General features: G+C 49.5%; 1 long non-coding RNA gene across 1 annotated transcript; it reads left to right on the top strand.

Annotated features, from left to right (window-relative positions):
- The first annotated feature begins 13,695 nt into the window (after positions 1-13,695).
- LOC119536581 lies at positions 13,696-16,101 on the top strand. Its single transcript, XR_005217405.1, has 3 exons — positions 13,696-13,739; positions 15,360-15,565; positions 16,037-16,101. It is a non-coding gene; the product is annotated as an uncharacterized LOC119536581 (long non-coding RNA).
- The last annotated feature ends 3,932 nt before the right edge of the window (positions 16,102-20,033 follow it).

Genomic DNA, 20,033 nt, shown 5'->3' with positions numbered 1-20,033 from the left:
TGAGAACCATTAAGATGACCCATAAGAAATTATGATTACTTGAAAAAACAACCTATTTTAGTTTCCTAGGCAGCTCAAAGCAAATCCCATGAAATGGGTTAGGTTTAAACAATGGGAATTTATTAGCTTAAAGTTTGAGACTGAGAAAATGCCCAAATGAAGGCATCATCGAGGCAATGCTCTCTTCCTGAAGACCAGCTGGACCCCTGCCTCCTCTGCCACATGGCGAGGCACGTGGCAGCTCTGCTGGTCCCTTCCTTTCCAGATTGTGTTGCTTTCAGCTGCTTGCTTCTGTGGCTTTCTCTCTCTCTCTCTCTCTCTCTCTCTCTCTCCCTCTCTCTCTGCATATTCATTCTGTTTATAATGGGCTCCAGTAATAGGATTAAGACCCATCCTGAATGAGGTCAGTCACACCTTAACTGAAGTAGCCTCATCAAAAGGTCCTACTCACAGTGGGTTCACACCCACATTAATGGATTAGATTTAAGAGCCTGTTTTTCTGGGGTACATACAACTTCAGACCAACACAGCATCCAAATAATTCTGTTGGTGCTTCAACCCAGTGCCTGTTATTCAGACCTGCTATGTGCCAGGCACAATACAAGATGTTCCCTCTCTATTCTTACTCAATTCTGCAAGGGAGGTGTTCCGGTTTGCTAATCCTGCCATTTTGCAAAACACCAGAAATGGATTGGCTTTTATAAAGGGGGTTTATTTGGTTCCAAAGTTACAGTCTTAAGGCCATAAAGTGTCCAAGGTAAGGCATCAACAATAGGGTACCGTCACTGGAGAAAGGCCAATGGCATCTGAAAACCTCTATTAGCTGGGAAGGCACGTGGCTGGTGTCTGCTTGCTCCTGGGTTGCATTTCAAAATGGCATTCTCCAAAATGTCAGTGTCAGCTTCCAACGGCCATCTTCAAAATGTGGCTCTCAGCTGCAACTCTGAGTTCCTTCTGTTTGTCAGTTCTTATATAGTGCTCTGGTAAACTAATCAAGGCCCATGCTGAATGGGTGGGTCCACACCTCCATGGAAACTATCTAATCAGAGTTATCACCTACAGTTCAGTGGGGCACATCTCCATGGAAACAACCTAATCCAAAGTTTCCAACTTAATCAACACTAACACGTCTGCCCCCACAAGATTGCATCAAAGAACGTGGTATTTTGGGGGACATAATACATCCAAACCAGCACAGGAGGAGTTATTATTCCCGTTTCAAAGACAAGGAAATTGAGGCTGAGAGAGACAAGGTAAGTTGCCAGGATCCCTGAGCAAGTCAGTCAAGGAGCCAGACCTCAAACTCAGATCCCCTAACCCCATGGCTCCCTGACCTCAAGTCAGACCCATTTTAGCCTCTGGACCCATGTTTGCCCCCTTTCCTGTGATTCATGCTGATGTAGGAAGTGGAAAGCCACTGGCCTGGTGATTGGAAACCCAGGCTGGAACAGGCTCTGCCCCAAAGCGCTGGGTGGCTTTGGGCAGGTTGTTCCTCTCTGGGCCACACCTTCCACATCTCTAGAGCGAGGGGTGGAACGCAACCATCTTCCCACCGTGACTGTCTCTGAATGTGTGATGGGAGCATGGCAGGCTGGGACCACATCTGCCTCACTGGTGCTCCCAGGGCCTGGTGTGCTCCTTAGCTCAGAGGGGTCCTCAGTGAACCTTCATCGACAGTATGGGGGGATGTGGGGTGAGTGAGGCTGGGATGGGGCAGCAAGAGAGCATCAGGCGAGTAGGCAGGGAGTCCAGGGCTGGGATCACGTGGCTCCTCAATGTGGAAGAAGGCTGCCCTCCTGGAGACAGGGAAAGTTCTCTCTGCCCACAGCTCAGATGGGTATCTCAAGGTGGGCAAGTTCTGGAGACCCTTCTCCAGTCTTACCTGAGGGCCTGGTTACCACTCAACAGAAAGACCTATAGTCACTTGACCTCTGTTTCCTGAGCTTCCTGAAAGGCCAGAATTGGAAGCCTGCTAGAGGCTGCAGTGTCTAGATGCTTCCCCCTGATTGCCATGGTCCCTTATGCCAGGAGGTTCTCAGCCAGGCTCCCTGTGCCAGTTTAAATGTATTGTGTCTCCCAAACGCCATTATCTTTGATGTAATCTTGTGTGGGCAGACGTTATCAGTTTTGATAAGATTTCTTTGAGTGTTTCTTTGGAGATGTGCCCCACCCAACTGTAGGTGATAACTCTGATGAGATAATTTCCATGGGAGCATGGCCCCACCCATTTAGGGTGGGCCTTGATCAGTGGAACCATATAAATGAGCTGAGGGGCAGAGGCAACTCAGTGCAGCTGAGAGTGACATTCTGAAGAGGAGCTACAGCCAAGAGGGACACTGAAGAAAGCACAGGAGCTGCAGATGAGAGACATTTTGAAGACAGCTGTTGAAAGCAGACTCTTGCTCCAGAGAAGCTAAGAGAGGATAGATACCCCAAGTGCATCCAGGAGTGACATTTTTGAGGAACTTCAGCCTAGAGAGGAATGTCCTGGGAGAAAGCCATTTTGAAACCAGAACTTTGGAGCAGATGCCAGCCACGTGCCTTTCCAGTAACAAAGGTTTTCCAGACACCATTGGCCATCCTCTAGTGAAGATACCCGATAGCTGACGTGTTACCTTGGACAATTTATGGCCTTAAGACATAACTGTGTAACCAAATAAACCCCCTTTTATAAAAGCCAATCCATCTCTGGTGTGTTGCATTCTGGCAGCATTAGAAAACTAGAACACTTCCTACATACCTAATCCAGAGATCTGGTGACCCAGGACCATGGGCACCCTTAGCAAGAGACAGAAATGTGACCACCCACCCCAGCTCAGAGGGGAGGAGGGAGAACAAAGCCAGAGCTCTCCAAAGCCAGGCTCGGGGAAGGAAGGAGAGAGTCTGATGGCCCCTAGGGAAAGAACTAAGATATTATACTCCACAACCTGAGTTGACCTCCTCATTCATGGCTCAAGCTGAGGGGAGACAGTGCAACCTCCATCTTACCATCTGGGCATTTGGCTGACCAGCCACCGTAGCAACAGTGACCGTTTATTGAGTGTTTCTCGTGTTCCAGGCATGAAGCTTAGCTCTTTGCATTTATTATCGCATTTGAGCTTCACACCAGCCCCATGAGTAAGTTACTATTTATTCCAGTTTTATAGCTGAGAAAACGAAATCTTAAGAGAAATTATATTCCATGGGAATAATAATCCAATTTCATCCATCTAGTAAGTGGTAGAGCTAGGATGCAAATCCAAGCTTCAAAACTGGGGCTTTTCACCACTGCATCGTACAAGCTCCATCCATCCATCCAGTCATCCATTTGACCAATTATCCATCTATCTTGGTTTGCCAGAGATACTATAACAAATGTCATGGACTGATTGGCTTAAAACATAGGAATTTATTATCTCACAGTTTTGGAGGCTTGAAGTCCAAAATCAAGGTTTTGGCAGGACCATACTTTCTCCCAAGTCTGTGTGTTCTGTGGTGGCTTGCCAGCAATCCATAACTCGTTCTCTGCCTCTGTCACACTCTGCCTTAATCCATCTGTCTCCTTCTGACTCTTACTGACTGCACCCAAATTTCCTCTGCCTGTAAGGACTCCAGACATATGGATTAAGGCCCATCCTGATTCAGTTTGGACTCACTGTCAGAGAGCCTTTGAAGATCCTATTCACAATGAGTCCACCCCCACCGGACTGGTGGTTAGGACTTGAACATGAGCCAGGAGGAGTGGGACACAGCTCCTGCCCTTGAGTTGCCCACACACCACTGAGTGATCTGGCATCACTTTCATCCTGAGAGGTGATCTGGGCTGCCTGCTCCTCCGATGGTCCTGGGGCTCAGGTGAGATGGAAGCCAGTCTAACCAGCAGGAAACCTGTTTGCTGGGAATTTACTGATTTGACCTATAATTCTTAGGATTCTATTTGCCTTTTGGGGATGGGGGCTGGCTCAGCCTATAGACAGGGGACTAGGGGTCCTTTTTGGGACTCAGTAATTCAGTCTCCTTAATGGCATAATCTTATGATGAAGAAACAGCTCCAGCCACAGAGGAGCAAAGCACAACCCTGTACCTTCCAGGGATCCTGAAGTGCATGTGGAGATGGGCAGAATCCACGCATCAAAGACCTGGCTTCTGTTTCAGCTCAGCTGTGCTCCCTTAAAGGGGTCCCTGCCGCCCTCCTGGTTGCCTCCCTAGCAGTATAGAGGCCACTTAGCCTCCTGTTCAGGTTCTGTGAGTCTGGGAGGAGGCTTTTACCTCCTGTCACCTACCCCCGCACCACCCCCGAGGTTTGGCCTCTTCCGTGTGCCACGAGTGTGCACCCCACCTCCTGGGTTATGGGGCATTTCTGCCTCCAGGGCCTCATTTGGGCCTCAAAACAGGTAAGATTTGCATTAGTTATCTATCACTGTGTAACAAATTATCCCAAATTTAGTGCTTGAAACAAAAATCATTTATTATCTTGGTTTCTGTGGATGAACAATCTGGGAGCAATAGATACCCATGCACAGAGGGAAGCCTGTGCCTTGGACTCATCAGGCCCAGCTCTCCCATTTTATCAGTGGGGGAAACTGAGGCCCAGGGGAATGAGTACACTGGAATGGAATGGGGAGAAGGCTTGGCGATAAAAGAAGACCATTCTGCATCCCCTTCACCTCTCCTTAACCCTATTTTTGGGACTTCTGTCTCCCGCAGAATGCAAGCTTCTACCCAAGGCCTGCTGGTAGAAAAAAATCAAATGGTGTTGGTGGCAGCAGCAATAGAGTGGAGTGGATCATAGTCCACTACCGAGGGCCAGGTAGGAGACAGAGATGGGCTGTACCACCCAGCCCTGTTCAGGGGCGCAGAAGTGTAATCCTCAAGCTTAATTTCTTTTGTGCCCTGGGGGGAGGAACCTCAAGGCCCCTTCTGTCTGGAGGCGTCACTTCCCTTTTTGGAGTGGGGCTGAAAACGAATCACACTCATGCAGGACCACATTTCCCACACAACTGAGATCGGCATCCTGCCCACCGCCTGCCAAATGTGCCCTCACCCCATATGGTAGCAGATGACTCCTTGGGTTCTGTATTCCCGGCTTTGTTATGTGTGGTTCTGTGTGTAACTGTGAGCCTAAGCGTGACTGAGGCTTGCATGGGAGAATGTGTGTGTGCATGGGCTCATACAAGGAACCTCATCAGATTAAAAAAAACATCACATTGAATGAGGACCCATCAGGTGCTACAGGCCCTTTAGTCCCTGAGTCTGGGTGTGTTTCAGACAGGGACTTCTGCAGTTAACCTGTTTGGTAGCCACTTGAACTGCCTGGTTCATCCACTGTGAGCCAAGAGGCCATCAAGCTGGGCTTCCTGCTGTGTTGTTCAGTGTCTTGGGGCAAGGGGCCTGTTGGGCTGAAAGGTGAGGGGGGTGCTGGGGAAATATTCTGGGTCAATCAAAGGAAGCATGAGCCTTTATTGAGATCTCACAGCAAAGACCATCTCTGGATGCACCGGCCCTGCTGGTGGGAAAGGGAGGGGTGGACCAAGCATGGAAACTGGAGGAGAGAAAGACAGGCTGTGTACTCTGGGAAAGGCCCTGTTTCCATTCACCTTCACCACTGCCCAGGGAGGTTAGATTATTATCCCCATTTTATAGAGGAGGAAACCGAGGCTCTAAGAAGGGAAATGACTTGCTCAAGGTTGTTCAGCCAGTAGTAAACACCACCCCAACACACAATAGAACTCCTTTCGGGAAGTGCAGAGGAAAGAGGAAGGTCTGGGGTTTCCCCAGGGATGCAGCGAGTGGCCAACATCCTGACTCCCAGGTTCACAGAGCCTGGGTCTTTGGAGACTGGGGTCAGGAGCACGCAGGGGCTTTGGAGTCAGTCCCTGCAGCCTCCTGCCTGGGTAATCTTGAGTAAGTCATTTTACTCCCCCAATTTTCAGTTCCCTCCCCTGTAAAATGAGATGATGAAACCCTTTGCCTTCTTCGGGTTGTTGTGAATTTAAACGAGGTGCTGTGTGAGAAGCATTTGGCACAGGGCCTGGCTTAATACTCAATCTGGGGCTAAAATCATAGTATTGGGGTTGGCATGAGGTGGCCACACCTGGTGAACTTGAAGGGCAGGATGGCCCCAGGGAGGAGAGGGTGTGGACAGTGATGAAGGTTTCTTTGTGCCCAGGAACAAGGCATGGGGCAACCCTTTATTCTCTATCCTGATCCCATGAAGCTATTCCCATTTCCACACCCTCTAATAACCTTTAAGCTTCAGATGAACAATGGGAGATTTGAGAAAATTGCCTGACTGGCTCTTCAGACTTGTAATCTCCTTGAATCTCCACATTCTTCTCCATTCCCCCACTCTGCAGCACACGGGCCATGGGAAGTCTTTATTAGTTGGAACAGAGGGGACGGTTCCTCCTGAACCTCAAGGGTGGGAAGGTGTGGAGGACAGAGGGGGAAGGTGGGCTCCAGCCTCCAGGTGGGATGACTTCAGTGAGAGCACACTGTGCTTCCAGCCACAGCACTGGGCTCTGAGGTCTCCCCCCGGCTCTCTCCTGCCTCCTCCTCTTGCAGCCTGGTGGGCACACCTATCCCACCAGCCCTGCCCTCCACAAGGGCCCCGGCAAGCTTCTTGGGCATTTGTCACTCACTGACCCTCTTAGTGTCTTTGATGCTCTAGATCTATCTCCTTCTTCCAACACTCCCTGCTTTCTGTCCATTATTCCCTCCCTCTCCTCTGGCAAGTTTTTCTTTCTTCCCTAGACTGGACCTTCTTGGCTCTGGAAACTTCTCTTCTCCAAGGCTCCCTCACCATGGCTGTGTCCAAGGCCCAGCCCTGGCCCCTATTTTTCTTCACCCTACACTCTCTGTCCTCCCTGCTGGCACCACTCCCAACCTGGCTGGGAGTCTCCCCAGCAGCAGACCCGGCACCCACTAGCCTCAGGATGGCTCCCCTGGGATGTCCCTGTGCTCCTCACACTCAAACAGACCAGAGAGGGGCTGCCAACACCCAGGCCTGGTCTTGCCTCCTCCTTGTTTAAACCCTCCATCTACAGACGCTATTTGGTATCACGTGTTAAAGCTAAACGTGCACACTCTCTGACTCAGCAATTCTATTCTCAAGAATATTCTCAACAGAAGTGTGTACTCACATGCACCCAAAGACATGAACAAAGATGTTTGCAGTACTTTGCATAATAGCCAACAACTGGATGCTACCCAAAGGTCTACCAACAGCAGAATTAGCGGAAAGATTGCGATGGCTTCACACAAGCTACTGCTCCAGAAACAATGTTGATGAAGCTAACAAACACATTGTTGAAAAAAAAAAAAAAAAAAAAGATGCAGCACAGTTCATATATGATTCCATTTATAGAAAGTTCAAAAATAGGCAAAACTAACCAATGTATAAGAGGACAGGAGAGTGGTTAGCCTTGTGGTGGGAGGGAGAGGCAGTGACTGGAAGGGGCCTCAGGGAGGCTTTGGGTGCTGGAAATGGTCCATATTTTGAGCTGCCTGCTGGCTACAATCATGTATTGCAAAAACTCATCAAGATATACCCTTACAATATGAACATTTTTCATTATGTATATTAAACATGAATAAAAAGTAAAAGTAAATAAATCCTCCATGGGCTCTTGACCCCATTCAAGATAAAACCCACAAACTCTCTAGACTGGGAAATGCAAGACCTTTCAAGACCCGCCTGGCTGCCTTCCTCCCACCCCCACACCCCGTCTCCTCTGACCCTAAGAGTTCCAAGGTACTTGCCATTCCCCAAAGACAAGATGCTCTGTCTGGCTTCTGGGCTTTTGCACAGCTGGTCCATCTGTCTGAAATACCCTTGTCAGTCTGTCCCACCCGGCTAATCCCAGAGGTCCTGCAGGACCTTCCCCTCCTCCTTGGGCAGCAAGGGCTGGCTCTGCAGCCCTTGGTGCAAACCTCTGTTCCGGTATTTGCTCTTCTGCCAGGTTTGGTTGTTGCCACCTGTCATTCCCCGTAGCTCTGAGTGCCGACTTGGAGGGACAGTGTCTTTGCTCATGTGTCCCCAGCACTAGCTCAGGGGCTGGGACAGCATTACGTATTAAGGCATACAAATTAAACTGCGTGTAGTCGCATCCTTAGCAAATCCTTTTGTTGAAAAGAACAGAACGACATAAAGGGAGTATAAACTTTGATTATACAGATATTAGTTAGTGTAATAGTTAAATATTTAGAATCAGGATGTCCCCAGATGATCAGGGTTGTGTGGTTGTCGTGGTCTTCTTTGTCACAAGGGAGCCCAGTGATAAGCTAATTCACCCTGAAACATAAGCTGCTGCATATATTGGCCTTTTGAAGGAATAGCCCAGGAAAGGCACAATGGAAGGGGGAACGTGGGGTGGGTTTCAGGCCCGGTGGTCCCTCCCGTCTTATGATGGCTGCAACTCTGAATATCTACATGCACCTTAAGGCTCCTCCTAGAATTCAGATGGGCAGTGGGTGCCCCATCAGAAGGAATGCCCTGCAAGGAATTATATTTTCTTTAATTGAGAAGTTACAGGCAGAAAATGACCTTTGAATCCCTGAGCCTGGCCTTCCCTAGAAAGTTGCTGCAGGGAGGGGCCCCTGCTGTCCGAGGAGAGAGGGGGGGTCCTCCTTTGGGAAGGGGGTGGTGGTCCAGGGATCCTGAGGGGGCAGACACCAGGAGAAACCTGAACCCAGCTCGGGGACAGCCTGCACCCTGGGGAGTTGCCTGGGAATGGAAACTGAGAATGCCGACCCCCAGGAGCTGCTCAGCTCTGGGGCTTGGGCTGTCAGGGTGTGAGGGGCTGACGGCGAGTGAGGCTGACGTCAGGGAGTCAACTTCTGCTCCACTCGTGGGAAACATGCCACTCTTTAAAAGGAGTGGGGGAGGCGGCAGGGGGAAAGCCGTTCCTGAGCGGGATCAGCAGTGGAGTCAGGGAAAGGGAGTGCGTTCCGTGGGCTGGAAAGGAAAAGCTGCCAGACCCCTGAGTGGACCCAGAGGAGGGAAGGGGACAGAATTCTAACCCACGAGAGGGTGGAGGTCAACCCGCTCCCTGCCAGGAGTGCCTACGGCCTTGGGCCAAGCAGACAGTGCCTCCAGTCAAGGAGCCCAGGAACGGTGCACCCTTGCCCGAGCTTGGTGTGGAGGCAGTGGGATGACCCCTTGGAATACCACAGTGGTCTGGCAGAGGGACCCTCCTTGGCCATCAGATCCTGGGGGCCAGGTTTGCATGGCAGTAATGCCAGGTTGCGAGGAGGAGTGATGGTAGCAGGGGCTGCTTGGGCACCGATGCTGGCCCACTGGCTGTGAGAGTTGGACTGACTCCCCCTCACTGTGTGGGGGACAATTCAGGGGGTTTCTCCTCAAGAGAGAGAGACCAGATTGGGGACCTGAGCATATTTTAATTTTAATTTAGAAAAATAAAAGACAACAGCTCTGAAGGATAGCTTTGCTTCATTTGACTGCATAATGTCTCTTATTAAAACAAAAAATGGCAAATCAAGAGAAATATTTGCCCATATATGAGAAGAGATCTTTGGAAAATAGAAAAATCAATAGAAAAATCAAGAAGAAAAAGTCAGATGACCCAATAGAAAACTGAACAAAGTGTTTGAACAGGAAAGTCACAAAAGAAATAAAAAGGATCTATGCATGCAAAGATGCCTGCCTTCCTGGTCATCAGGAGAATGCAAGTTTAAAACAACATGATTGGGAAATTAGTTTTCATCTATAAGATTGACAAACTTTGAAAAATACTGATGATATCCAAAGTTGATAAAAGTTGTTCGGAAGTGGTCTTTTTGGAGGCCAAATGACAGACTGTCAGAATTAAAATCACATGTAGCTTTGTGTCTTTGACCCAGCAATTTCACCTCTTGGTATCTACCCCAGAGAAATACTTGCATATGTGCACAAAGAGGAAGGTACACAGATGTTTATTGCAGCATTGCTTACCATAGTGAAAAATGGGAGGAAACCATACAAGAATAGGGGATGTTTAAAAACTGATACAAACTCTGGAATACTATGCAGCAACAGGAGAGTTTGGCCGTGCAAACTTGGACTCATGGTGTGGTCCAATAGAGGGAGGCCCAAGAGTTTGGTTTCTCCAGCTGCACTGGGTTCCAAGTGACCTGGGTGCTGATTGAGAGCCTAAGAGTTAGCAGTCCTGGAAGGGTAAAGGGCCTGAGCAGCAGAGGCTGAGGAGAGACCACCAGGCAGGGAGCCAGGTGGGAAACGTGGCAGAGGCTCTGGTTCTGCAGGTCCAGGAGCCCGGTGTAGCTGGATCACCACCAGAGACACCACTTGGGGCCTGGCCTGGGCTGAAGGAAGATGCTAGATTTCACCAGCTGGAGACCTCAGTGTAAGGAGCCCAGCAGCCAGGCAGGTACAGGATCACCCTGGAGAGGCAGATGCATCCTCAGGGTGACCTTGCACCTGCCTGATTACTCCTGTGCCTCCCCCCACCCCCTTCACCCCCAGCTGCAGAGGAGGTGGAGGCTACCTGAGGGTTGGAGCATTTTTATATGTCACAGACTGAACACCATCTAATGAGACTGTTTAAACGGTCAGATCAGACCAAGCTTTAAACCAGACTGGATGATGACATTATGTAATTTTTCCCTGCTAATTAAGGGCGGGGGTTGAGGAAGATCAGATTAGTTACAAACAAAATAATTACAGCTTCCTTGCACATTGGAGCGCCTGGTGAGCTGAAGTTTGTGACCCGGATGTCATGCACTTGGTTCCGTCTGCCTGGCCTGCTCTGCCTCCCCTCTCCTCCTGCTGGTTCCTTCACACCTCTCAGTACCTAACCCTGGTAACCCTCCTCAGGGAGCCGCCCTTGACCCCCCAGACTGGCTGCCACACCCAGGAACTTCCCTTTATCACAGCACTTAGTGCACTGTCGTCTACCTGCCTCCCCCATCGGACTGTGAGCTGGGGTGGGGGGTGGGGGGTGACCATCTGATATTCATCAGCGTACCCTCAGTACCTAGCCCAGGGCTTAGCCCGGGGTAGGCACTCAGTTAATGGCTATTGAAAAAATAAGAGAAAAAATAAATGAATGAGGGAGAAGAACTGCATTTAAAGAAGACCTGAAAGCTGTGTGACCTTGGGCCAGTCATTTTCCCTCCCTGGGCTTCCGTTTTCCCAGGGTCACTGCCTATAAAAAGATGGGGGTGGGGGAGCTGGGCTTCTGTCTCATGTCCCTGCCCAGCCCCGTCTTTCTCCTGCAAAGCCCAAGATTGTCCCTCTGCCCTCTCCTCACTGAGAAATTCCAGACCAGGGAAGGCAGTTTAATGTACCTTCCCTGCCCCTTCTGCCCATCCTTGCCCCTTCTGCCCATTGAGGCCTTTGCAAATTCCTGCTGTTTCCTCTTTCCGGACATGGCTCATGCCTGGCTTCATCCCAGGCCCTCATCCTTGCAGACTCTGACTGCTTCTAGATGGGTGTGGCCACTGCGGCTTTCCCGGAGCCCAGCCAGGGAACTGCCCAAGGCCTCTCCCGTCCCTCCGGGTCTCTGAATGTCCATGTTCTCCACCTCTGTCTCTCTGTCCCTCTCTCCTTCTTCTCTGTGGGTTTGAATCGATCGTTGCTCATTCTCTGTGCCTCTGGCTCTGTCTTTGTTTCTTTTTCTGCTCACTGTCTCTCTACTTGCTGTTTGCATCTGTGATTCCCTCTCTGTCCCTCTTTCCTTGTCTTTCTCTCTGTCCATCTTTCCTTTTTCCCCTATCAGGACTTCTGTTCCACCCTAGCAGCCTCCTTCACCTCTGCAGGCCTTACTCTCCCCCAGCCAGGCTGGGAGTGGACTCAGTTTCTCCGAAAGCCCCTTCCTGCCCCTGGATCACACCTGCGCCAGCCCTGGCAAACCCGAACCCCCACCTCTCATCCCTCTGTCAGGGGCTTGGCCTCAGCCTTCCGGGTGCCCCAGGACAGCGGCTGGGCCAGGATGGTCGGGGGAGCATGCAGGGCCCGCACTATCCCGGCATTGCTTTCCTAAGGAGGCGGAGGGAGTGGCTATACTCCATGGCCAGGGTCAGTCTGGCCCTCTTCCGGCCTGGGGACACCCCACCCCCACCCTGTGTGAGGCAGCCTGGCTCCCCTTCCTGCCCCGGGCTGCTCCAGTGGCCTGGCCAGGGAGCAGACCCGAAAACAAGGGCTGCACTCATGGGCTCCCTGAGGGGGCTGCTATCCTCTGCCTGTTCTCCCTTCCCTTGGCCCCTGCCTCTTGCGCAGTCTGCCCGGAGCTGAGCTATTAGATACCCTGGCTGCTGTAGTTGAAAGGAATTAGACCCCAAGACCCAGCCAGAGGAATGTAAGAGAATCCAAGAATTAGATGGCAAGGCAGAGAAAGTGAGAATGGAATGTGAAACCTGAGGAGGGAATGAAAAATGTAGATTCAGCCCCGCTGGATTATTTTCCTTCCTGTAAATTGGGACAATGGTGTCCCTTCTGGTGCACTGTTATGAGAATTAAATGTTAAGACATGGATATAACACCCAACACCGAAGGCAATGATAAATGTCACCTTGCAAAGGAATAACCAAGGAGTCTGGGATCTGTGTTCAAATCCCATCTATACTTTCTGAGGCTGGCACAGGGGAGATGCTCGAAAAGGGTTAAAGAGGGAATGAGTGAAGGGAGAAAGGGGTGAGGGACTGAATCTCTGTGACCTTTTATAAATCACGGGTCTGCAGTAAAATGGAGATTTACTACTTACCTTGCAAAGCTGTTACAAGAACACGATTAAATAAGGTATATAAAAGTGCATGGTTAGTGCTCAATATTAGCCTTTATATAATTTATAATAATCATAATTTAAGCATTAAAATAAAAGATCGAGTATATAAAGAATAATCCTGACTAAAAATGCTAGGACAGTTGCCCCATTTAAGTCCAAACTGGTAAGGAGCATGGAAAAAAGAGTCCGGCTTGCTTTTTAGGGGACCTCAGGCAGATTGAGTGAAAGTGTCCAGGATTTTGGGGTGGGGGGAAGGGAGGGGCTTGACTCTCAGACCAAATGGCCAGAGTGACTGTTGAGAAGCCAGAGAAGCCACAGCCAGGTTAGAGAGCCGCGCCTGTCCAGGGAGGGGTGAGGCCCAGGGGCAATGCTGCTTCCATGACTACAAGGCTTCATACCCTCTCTTGGCAGTGAGTCTGGGCACACATCACCCCCAAGCTGGACACTGGACTCCTCCCCACCTGGGCATAGATGACAATGGCCTGCCAGACAGACCTGCCCTTCTCCAACCCAAACACATCCTGAACGTCCCCACACCTGCATGTGCAGTCCAGCCTTCTCTTCTGGCCCGTCCTTCAGCTGCTGGCTTCACTGCAAACCCCCAAGATCTCCCTGGGTCAGAATGACCCACTCGCTAGTTGGGTGACCCTGGGCAGCTTACCTGACTCACTGAGGCTCGGTTTACTTGCTTGCAAATGGGGATGTTAATGCCTATCTGTGGGTCTTATGAGGATTTAGTGAGAAAACTCATGTAAAAGTGCCCAGCATCATTTTGGCACATAAATTTTCCCCAGATTTCATTCTCTAATAAAAAGTTTGTCTTGTTGTTTGTCCTAAGTTAGTTGCTATGTATCCCCTATCAGAATGGGAGCCCCTCGAGGACAGGGTCTGGCCCAGTTATGCCATCCCCAGTGCCTAGAAGAGGACCTGACCTATTGGCACCTGCCAGGGGTGTGGACCCAGCTCCAAGCTTCCCAAGCAGGCCGGCAGGTGAATGGAGCCACGTTCTCTGAGTGCCAGGTAATGTGGGGAGTGTCCTCTGTGCATCATTCATTCACTCCACAAATACTTATTGAGCATCTGCTATGTGTCAGGTCCTATCCTTGGCATTTAGGGAACATCAGTAAATAAAAGTGAGAAACTCTTGTCCTTGAGGAGCTTGCCTTCTAGCAAAGGGAGGAGATGACAAACAGTAAACATAGCTAATGTTGGAAGATGACAGGTGCTAGGGGTAGAAATAGAGCAGTGTAAAGCAGAGGGCCTGGTTGGGGTGGGGGGTGGACTGCAATTTTAAACAGGGTGGTCAGTGCAGGCCTCCTCAGAAAGGGACATTTGAGCAAAGGCCCGAGGTGGGTGAGGGAGTTTGCCAACCTCATATACTTGGGGTGAGCATTCGTGGCTAGGGGGAGAGCCTCCACAAAGGCCCTGATGTGGAGCCTGCCCGGCTTGTTGGGGTGGAGGGAGAGAGCAGGAAAGCATTAGAGGACCAGGTCAGGGCCCTGACGGGCTGCATCATCGGGGCCTCTGGGCCATCTTTTGCCCTGAATGAACCAAGGAGCCGCTGGGGGTCATTTCTCAGGGCAGTTCTGAGTTCAAATCCCAGCACTACCTCTTCCTCGCTGCATCGCTGGGCAAGTCATTTTGCCATCCTGAGCTTTCGTTCCCTCCCTGTGATATGTGTCTAACAGATCCTTGGCAGAAATTCCTGTCTGCTTTCTGTCCTAAGAATAGCAGTGCTTATGAGCAGTTGTTCTGTTTCAGTCCCATGGACATGGTGGCCCCCATTTCTCTCACGGGCTGGCTGCTGGGGAGCTGAAAGCAAACCATGTGCCCCACCCAGAGCAGACACTTCAGTATTTGGGCAGGTCCAGCTTTACTCCTGCCCTGGTTTCTTTCATGCCTGCTGTTTTTTTTTTTTTTTTTCTAATGTTATGCCCTTTAAATAATTCCTTTAAAAATAACTGTTTTTCCTCATTACAAAAACAATACATGCTCACATTAGATATTTTGGAAAATGTACATGATGAGCACCGCAAAGAAAAAGATAGACACTTTTAACCTTTTTTGTAGTATTTCTTTCCTATCTTTTTTCTCTCTATAGTTGATCCTCACTTTTCATAGATTCCATATTTGCAAATTTGTCTTCTTGCTAAAATTTATTCCTAATCCTCCGATCAAGACTCACAGTTCTTTGCAAATATGCACAGAATAGCAAAAAGTTTGAGTTTCCGAACTTGCATGTTCCTGGCTGAGAGGTCACACAAGGCCACATTCTGCCTAAGTTTCAGCTCTCATGCTGTAAACAAACATCCTTTCTGCAGTCTATTTAGTGCTATATTTTTTGCGTTTTTGTGGTTTTTGTTGTTGCTGTTGTTTGCTGTTTAAACTGGCCCCCAGGCGTAGTGCTGAACGCTGTCTAGCAACACTAAGCCTAAGAAGGTTGTGATATGTCTTAGGGAGAAATGCATGTGTTAGATAAGCTTCATTCAGGCATGAATTGCAGTGCCACTGGCTGTGAGTCCAAAGTTAATGAATGAACAATGTATATTAAATAAGTCATCTTCAGCAGAGACACACTATAAATAAGTTTATATGTACTTATTGGTTGATGAAAACTATTTTTTCCCCCTTTTCCCATAGTCCCTAACGCCGTGCCCTCCTCTAGCCCAGGCTGCAGGGAATTGCGCCTTCATGCTGCAGAGGAATCCAGACAGTAGAGGAGTCAGACACTTGGCTCTCAAGGTTGGAACACAGCAACACATTGAAATAATCAATGAAAAGTCAAACAACCGAGATCTCAGAGCTGACAAGAATATCCTGAGAAGAGAAAGAGAGTTGGAGGGAAGGTGAGGGACTGTGGGTGATAGGAAGGGCCCATGGTCATCCGCCTCCCCCAGCTTTGCTCCAGGAAAGGCGTGTGCAGGGATCAGCAACCACAAAGCAGAGGGGGGCTGTGGGACTCCAGAAGCTTGGAGGATGTGCACCCTCCCTCTATGCGGGCCTGGGGCAAATGTGTTCCTTGCACCAGGCTGAAGTCCTGGGTGTTAGAGCAGGGATGACTCAGGGAAGTCCTGATAGATGGGTCTGGGAGAGCCCTGTAGAATGCCTCACAGCCCTGGAGAAGCTTGGGGATGGGAGAGTGAGATCAGGGGCCCTGGTGGTTGTGGGAAGTGATGGAGAGCCTTGGAGTTACTTACCCACAAGTAGAACCATCCCAGTGCACCTGAGAGGGGCTGTAGCTGTGTCAGATCTCTACAACTGCTATAACAGATTACTGCACACCTTGTGGCTTAAAACAGAAATTTATTCGTTCACAGTTCTGGAGGCCGGAAGTCTGAACTCTGTTTCAGTGAGCCGAAATCAAGGTGCAGCTCTGCTCCCTCTGGAGGCTCCAGGAGAATCTGTTGTTGCCTCCTCCAGCTCCTGGGGGCTTTCAGCACCTGTTGGTTTGTGGCTGCATCTCCCTCTGCTTTGTCTTCACATCGCCTTCTCCTCTGTGTATCTGTCTAATCTCCCTCACCTTCTCTCATATAAGGATACATGTGATTGCATTTAGAACCCCCTAGATGATCCAGGATGAGTGACTTCTCTCAAGAGCCTTAAGGTAATCACATATTTTGCCATAGAATGCAATATCCATGTTTGGTCACATGAGGTAATATTCACAGGTTCTGGGGAGCAGGAAGTGAATGTATCTTTGGGGCAGGGGTGAAGTGGGGGTGGGAGGTGTGGCAATTTTTCTGATTATTGCCCTGCAGCAACCAAGAGCTGCCTGGAACTGAAGGGCCCCATGGTTGGGAACAAAGGTTTGGCCAGGCAGTGCTCAGGGTGGCCCAACAGCCAGGGCCCAGAGGAGCTGAGGGGACATCTCAGGGGACACAATCATGTGCAGATGACACTGCAGGAACAGGGCAAAGGCGGTGGGGGTAGGGGGTTGAGGCTAAGTTTCAACCTCACAAAGTGGGAGTGCATCAGAGAAATTAAATTCAGTTTGAACAATGAAGTTGCCATGTTTTTTGCACATCTGAGTGGTCTGCAATTGGAATCCACCACATATACACATGAACATCCATATTCCCCAAATGAGCTCTCATCTATTAATACTATTTTGTAGGCTTTTTTTTTTTAATTTAATAAGACGCTGTAAGTGTTTTCCCATGTCATGAAATAGTCTTCTACATCATCTGTTTTGGACTACCGTTACATTCCATTGTTTGGACATATAATCCTACATATACACCATCCTGTATTTTTGCATAATCTTATAAACTACCCTCAATCCCTTTTTTTCACTTTTAACATGATGGGAAATAAAGACACATATGAATATCTTGCAGGGTTGCTGTGAAAATTAACTACATATAATGTATATGCAATTTGAAATTGTAATTCATTCAAATCTGAATTCATACTTTTTTTCCCCTAAACTTACCTCCCACTACTGTTCCTTTTTGCAGTAAGAGTGCAACAACCGAGACCCGAGTGTCCTCCCTCCTTCTCACCCACCCCTTTCATCTAATCAGTGCCCAGGTCTGGTCTATTCTGCCTCTGAGACCTCCCTGGGATCGGCCGGCTTTCTCCACCCTGGCAGCCACGCTCCCAGGTCGGGTTGTTTTCCTCTTGCCTCTGCACTATTGCAATATTGCACTTGCCCCCTCCCTGGCTTTCTTAGCTGGGATTTCCCCAAAAGCAGACCCTGAGCCAGGACTTGGGTGTGGGTGGTATTTGTAGGAGGTGATGCTAGGAAGCAAAGCGAGGCGATGGGGAAAGTGAGACAGGGAGAGGAGGAAAAAACAAAGTGTGAGTGAGAAACGAGCTCAGTCTCCCTGGGGCCCCCCTGTCTATAGGGTAGCACATGCTGCTGTGAACCCCTCTCTTCTTGGGTAGAGAAATAGAGAGGGGAAGGCACTGGAGGTGGGGCGCTGTTGGCGTGGATGGGAGCTGTTTCCTGTGGCTGCAGGTGAACTCAGCGGTGGTCGGGGGATGTGGGGCACCTGCACGCTCATATCATGGCGTCGGTGACATTGGCCTCCTGCTCTCGGGCTCTCCTATTGCCTCCGCCCTGCAGCTGGAGGGTTCTTTCTGGGACAGCGTCTCAGGCTGAACTGGTGTGGAAAGGAGGCGAGAGGCAGAGGTGCAGTGGGACAGCCTGGTCCCCGTTGTGGGGCTCACTGAGGAGCAGCAGCTTAGCCCAGGAGCCACCTAGTATCTGGGTCCACCCCCAAACTGAACTGGGTTGGGTGGCCTGAGTTGGGACGGGCCAGAGGTGCGTGAGCAGCCCCAGGACATTGGAGTTTATGTGGCGCAAGCTAAAGTGGAGAGGTTGAGTCCTTAGCTTCAGATGAGAGGGGAAGGAGGTCCAGGGGGCCCACGGAAGTCACTGGGGGCTCCACCCTGGCCAGGGGTACCCACATGCAGATAATGGCGCCTGTGCTATTTGACTAAGGTTTGAAAGGTACAAAGATGTTTGAAAAGAAGCATGATGCCAATTCATGTCCTCACATATGGATTTTCCTCCGATCTTACCAGGAGGAAAATATGCCCCTGTTAGAATATCGCCAGTATGGGAAAATCAATGAGTAAATGAGAGTCTCATATATATCATGAGAGTGGCTGAGAAAGCCGCTGCCTGGCCACCGGGGACTTTCCCCAATGGCCCCATGACTTATCTCACTCACCGGATCTTTAAAAAGCCTGGAGTTGGTTCCCAGTCCAGCTGGTTACATGCCGATGTCACCTTCAGCCAGAGTGAACTCATCAGGGGCCCTCTTGAAGGAACAGTTTCCTTCAGGAGGGCACATATGCAGGTTAATTCTTTAATTCAGCAGCCATTTCCTGGTGCCTGCTTTGTTGGGACGCTGGACACAGACATGGTTCAGACATGATTTCTGCTCTCAGAGGGTTTACATCCAGGGGTGCTGAGATGGAAACAGAGTTCAGTGCTGTGACGGAGGGAAGCACAGAGGGCCCCAGGTGGACTGATGAGTCAAGGGAGACTTCCTAGAGGAGGTGACATTTGAGATGGGTCTTGATGAATGACTAGAATTTACTGGGTAGGCACAATGGTGGGAGAAGAGGGCATTCCTTCTACTCCATTTATAGAACATCTGCTGTAATACATCAGGTCCCCGGCTGGGTATTAGATCTATGAGACTGATAGACATAGGAACCCTGGTGCTGAGGAAGCTAAGACCCAGAGAGGTAAAGCGACATGCGCAGAATCACACAGCACATCAAAAGCAGAGAAGGGACCCAACTCTCCAAGTCCAAACCATTTGCCACCATCACTGGGCATGACTCTGGAGACAGCACCAGGCAGCTGGTGGGGACATGGCTCCCCATGGGGTTTGCTCCACGCCATTGCTCTCTTTCCAACTCCCCAGCACAAATGGATCTTGGATACATCTTTAATTCCTGTTTTCCATGCCTCGGGTCAGGGACTATGTCTGCTGCCACATAGAGCTGAGGCAGGTTTCCAGGCCACGTGAACCCAGGAGAGGATTTTGCTATGACAGCTGGAGGAAGCCAGGCCCAAGCAAACACTAGCATCCTGGATCTGGGGATGCCAGGTCTGAGCCAGAAAGCAGCTGCATGTTACCTGCAAAGTGCAGGCAGACTAGGGGAAGAACAAGGCTGGAAGCAGGGGATGCAGGTTGAAGTGTCCGGCATTTTTATGACCTAGCCTCCAAGTCCTGTCGTGTTGCTTCGTCTGTGCCTTATTGGTCAAGGCGGTCACAAAGGCCTGCTCACCTTCAGTGAGGTGGACATAAACTCTCCCTCTCGACGGAGGAGGAGCGGCAAGCTTCTAGAAGAGCATCTTTGGAAAATACAATTTGCCACGCCCACTTGGCAGCTTGTATTTTTACTTTCTTGATGGTATCATTTAATGAATAGAAGTTCTTAATTCTTTGGTAGTCAAATTTATAACTTTTCCCTTTGTGTCTTCATGTTTTTATGTCTTGTTTAAGAAGTCCTATCCTACCTTAAATTCATAAAGAAATGTTCCAATATTTGTTTTTAAAAAACAACAGAATGGCTCTCTCATTTAAGTCCTTAATCCATCTGGAACTGATTTTTGTGTATGGTGTAAGGTAAGGATTAAATTTCATTTTTCCCATAAGGAAAACCGGTAGTGTCAGCAGCATTAGGGAATAGTCCTTTCTTCATTTGCAAAGCAGCTGTCACATATCAAGTTTCCACGCATGGGTGGGCCTACTTGTGGGGGTCTATTTGTTTCCTACCTGTGTCAATACCACACTTTCTTAATTTCTATGGTTTTATGATAAATCTCAATGGCTGGTAGTTTAGGTCCTC

This window comes from Choloepus didactylus, chromosome 6 (genome assembly GCF_015220235.1).
Source record: "Choloepus didactylus isolate mChoDid1 chromosome 6, mChoDid1.pri, whole genome shotgun sequence".
In the NCBI taxonomy this organism is placed as follows: domain Eukaryota; kingdom Metazoa; phylum Chordata; class Mammalia; order Pilosa; family Megalonychidae; genus Choloepus; species Choloepus didactylus.
Note: the sequence above shows the minus strand (reverse complement) of the source record. Positions and strands in the feature narration are given on the sequence as shown.